The sequence below is a fragment of the Rhodamnia argentea genome, chromosome 6, assembly GCF_020921035.1.
Source record: "Rhodamnia argentea isolate NSW1041297 chromosome 6, ASM2092103v1, whole genome shotgun sequence".
NCBI classification, from domain to species: Eukaryota; Viridiplantae; Streptophyta; class Magnoliopsida; order Myrtales; family Myrtaceae; genus Rhodamnia; species Rhodamnia argentea.
The window spans coordinates 12,413,581-12,418,532 of NC_063155.1; positions in this window are offsets into that span (position 1 = coordinate 12,413,581).

Consider the following 4,952-nt stretch of genomic DNA (forward strand, 5'->3'; position numbering starts at 1 on the left):
CGATGTTGAGTGATTTTCTAACCTATGAATTTATACAGATGTGATATCGGGTGGGGTAGGCCCTAACAGTTCTAGGTATTCATACGGATGGGAATTTTCTATTTTGTCAATCACAATCATGAAAATTAAATGCGCAATCAATATTATCACAAGCAATCAAAATCAATCAATTAAGGCTCAATATATCTAAAATGGCCCTATCGACCCACGTAAATATCGAGTTTAGGTTCTGGGGATGGTTCGGGAAAATTTGGGGCGAAAGGCCCGGAAGGGCAAAATGGTCATTTTTGGGGGTTCGGGACCCGAAAATCACAAAATCGAGGTCGGGCCAGTTGAAAGTGGCTATTTCCCATTTTTTTGTGATTTTCCAGAATTTTTCTAATTTTTCTATTTTTTTTATTTTTTATTTATTTTCTAAAAATATTTGGGAATTTTCCGGATCAACACCGATCGACCCTCGAAGTCTCAAAATTTTCGATCCGGACTTTATGAGTCCCGAATCGATCTAGAAATTTTTAGAAATTTTTTGGGAAAATCTGGGAATTTTTGTGAATTTTCTAAGTATTTTTACAATTTTTTTTTATTTTTGGAATCTATTATTTATTTATTTTTATTAATATTTTGGGCCGGCTCAAACCGGTCAACGATCGGTCAACCCGGTCCGACCGCTCGTAGACCCACCTGATACCAATACGGTACCGTATACGTATTTCCTATATATTTTTTTTGATTTTCTAATATTAATTTCTAATATTCGAATATATATAAAAATGACGGACGGCCGAGATCAATTTCTAAATTAATCTCAACCGTTCATGCTCAATAAACCCAAAACGACGCAGCATCTGCTCCACCCACAAAAACGACGCAACATTCGCTCCGCCCACAAAAACGACGCCGCATCTTAACTCCTAATGAACGGTCAAGATTAGATCCTTGGACTTCATCTCGGCCGTCCATCCCTACTAAACTAAACGACGCCGCATAAGGCGCCGAACGGACGGCCACGATTAGCCTTAGACTTGATCCAGGCCGTTCGTTCCATCCTTATCCTAAACGACGACGTATCCGGTATTTATAACCGTAACGACGCCGCATTGACCAAAAAGTGAACGGCCACGATCACACTTATGACTTAATCTGGGCCGTCCATCCTTTATAAAGCCAAAACGTCGCCGCATCTACCCTACACCCCGAACGGCGTCGTGCACTATTATGCTAAAACGGTAGCGTTTTTATTTTCTAACTAATATTTGAATTATCGAAAATACAAAAATCTAATCCGACGATCCTAGATCAAACTTGGCTATTTATTGTGACCGTCGGATCGAGTCCGAGTCGGCTCACCCGCGCCAACGGCCGAGGCGACTCGGACGTGAGCCGGACCAATCGGTCCTCGACACGTCAGGCTTTTGACCATGTTGATCGCCACGTCAACTTCATCTTCTTCATTGCGACGACACCGGACGGACGGTCGACAATTCTCCGGCGAGATCCAATGGTGAGATCTCGCCGGAATGACCTCAAACCGACACGATTCAACTCGCCTCGCTACCCCGATCAACATATCTCGGAATCGAGTATTTCTATTAACTAAATCACGAGAATCGAACTACACAATGACACGGTATTCCGGACCTCAATCAAGCAAAACAGAGCATAACAATCAAATTCAAGCTTCAAACATGCATAAATCGAGTTCGAAACACTCACCTCGGGCTCCGATCGAGCCCGGGCGTTACAGATTTGTCCGGCCGAAGTCCAACCGGACCGCGATGAATGGGAGGCTCGACTCGAGGTTTCCGGACAAAGTCAATGCAGAAACAAGTTGCGATTGGGATTAGGGATGTATGAGGATAAAAACGCCTACATTAATTGAAAAGATCGAGCTCGGGGAGATGAGATGCCATAGTTGCACGGTGAGGAAACCGGAAGTCCGACTTACCGGTTTCAAAGATCTAGAGCCAATTGAGTTACAGCGATCGCCTTCTCGGAAGCAACACGAGCTTCTAGAGGTGATTTCAGGTCTTAATTCGCTCTAGATTGGCGTCGCGAAGAACCCGCAGATTTGCTAGAAGTTCCGGCAATGGAGTCGCGTGAGAGCTCGTCTCTCTCTCTAACTCTCTCTCTCTCTAATCTGTTAAGCTTGGTGAGCACGAATGAGCCTCCCCCCCTCTCTGGAATCTTCCTCCAGCTATTTATATTAGTTTTGAATTTTAGGCGTGCACGGGCAAAGCTTCGCCGACTCACTTCGCACGTGCCCACGGGTGCGAAGTGACCCGGACGGTGACGGGGACGGAACAGTGTTCCGTCCAAGTCCGTTTAACACTCCGGCGTACGCGAATTGAGCTTCAATTTGGCCAATTCCGCAAAGGTTGACTTTCTCGTATGGCCGGGGCTTTGACCGGAGATTGCGACCATCTCCGGCGGCCATTGGCCGTGCCGCCGGTGGCAATCGACGCGTGTTCTCTTGCGAAACAAAACCCCCATGTTAATTAAATCAATTAGTGTCGAATTACCCTTCAATTTGATCATTGAAACTCGACGTTCAAAGCTGCAAATCACGCGGGTGAGAGGTTGAAGACGACACTGTTTGGACCGGTTCGATCGGTCCGACCAGTGATCAGACCGGTCCGAACCGGTTCAGACGATGTTCTTTGCAAAATTTTCAAAATTAACCAAAATTGGTTGGGAATTTTTGCAATTAAACCTCAAAATTGTACTTAGGGGCCTGGATATTATCTAAAAAAGTGTTTTTGCCCAAAATTTTCTATCAATTTGCACAAAAACTCCAAAATTTCTTAATTGCCCAAATTAGGGAATTGTTCAATTGGATGTCAATTTGATCAAATTGGACTATGAGACCCATTCCAATCGATTCAGGACATATGAAAACCTATAGGGAAGGTCTAATTTTGCCACGATAGTCCCTAGGTTAAAAGTAATTTTAAGAATTTGAAATCCTAGGGACTAAATTGCAAAAATTTTGGGAATTCTTACCCAATTCGTGCAATCCGTGTAATTGAGGATGCAATTGATCAAATTGAAGTTCAAAGGGACTACAATTGAATGTCTAGACCTAAAATGTGCAAAAATTGCAAATAAAAAGACTCAATTGGTATTTTTAAGGAAATTCAACCCTAGGCGTTGTTAAGGAACACCTAAAATTGGATTCAATTTTTGATTTTTCTTCAGGTCAATATTAAAAGGGAATTAAAATAAAAATATTGGACATTTTTCTGTATTTTTGTGACCTCGAAAAGTATTTTTAATGAATTTTCTAATATTTTCCTATTTTTCGAAAATATAAAAAAAATGTGAAAAATATGAAAAATTATTTTTTGTTCAAAATTGGTTCCTTAGGCTTGGCTAAGGCTTCCAATGTTGATTTTTTAATTTTTTGATTTTTTATGAATTTTTGGGGAATTTTAGAAAATAAAACTAAAGGAAAACAGATTTAAAATTAGGTATCAACAATACGGTATGGAAGCGGTCCTACCAGTAGAGGTGGAAATCCCCTCTTTAAGGGTCATGTCTCGGGTAGAGCTCACGAAGGATGAGTGGGACCGACAGAGACATGAACGGTTAAATCTGATTGATGAAAAGCGATTAAAGGCCATTTACCATGGTTAAAGCTACCAAAAGAAAGTAGCTAAGGCTTTTAACAAGAAGGTCAAGCCCAGAAATTTTGAAGCGGGGATGCTGATTGTGAAGAAAATGCTCCCAAATGCCCAACATCTAGAAGGCAAATTTATGCCAAATTATGAAGGCTCCTACGTAATTCGGAAGGTCTTATCCGGGGGAGCTCTTATACTTGTAAACATGGATGAAGAAGAATTGGCAAGTCCGGTAAATACGGACGCCGTGAAGAGATATTATCCTTGAAATAAAATCAAGCTTCAAAGCGATTGATGAGCAGATCTGAGTCACATAAATTTTGCATTTGCATGACATTTGCATACGTTTGTATTTTGCGGGTGAACCGGGAGTCATGAAGAATCTTGCAGAGCAATGGATCAAACAAGGAAGTCACTTTTGGAATTTAAAATTTTAAAAATCTTTAATTGACTGATTCCTTTTGTTTATGCAGGAAACAAAAATCAACATCCGAAGGAGATAGGAAGAAGTCGCTTCGGGATTTGAAATTTTGAACATCTTTAATCGATTGTTTCCTTTTGTTTATGCGAGAATCGGGAATTGATGTCCGAAGAAGACAGGAGGAAGTCGCTTTGGGATTTGAAATTTCGAACATCTTTAAACCGATTGTTTCCTTTTGTTTATGCAGGCAGCGAGAATCAACATCCGAAGAAGATAGGAGGAAGTCGCTTCGGGATTTGAAATTTTGAACGTTTTTGAACTAATTGTTTCCTTTATTTTTACGAGAAGCAGAAGCCAACATTTAAAGAAGACAGGTTTGAGGTCCTCCTCTTTTATGAAGTATGATCATACACCGTCGTGTTTGGAATTAAAAAAAAAAAACTTGGATTTGTAAAACCATAAGGCCCTTTCAAAGAAACATTTCTTTCAAGTTACGTAAACATCTTTTGAATACACCTTTTGATGAAAACTTTTTGCAAACGATGAATTTTGATGAAAACGTCTTGAGTTTCTATAAAAGGGCATGTTTTGAAAGCTTTTCAAGAGAATGATCCTTCGGATGAAAAGAGGCAAGCATTGTCCTTAAATACGTCCCCGATACGCTTGAGCGATGAGTGAGAGTGATAGAGCGAAAGAGCTTAATCTCGAGACGTAGGGATCATTCGTGGTGATTACATGGATTGAAATGATGAAAGGCATTTCCATTTCAAAATTATCCATACACATTTATATCCTTTGATAACCACTCTAAGCCAAAAAGGAGAAATTTTCTGAATATAACCCTGTCAAGAACCACCCCACACTGGGGCATATTTGGAGGTTCATTGGATGATTCCTTGGAGAAAAGATCGGGG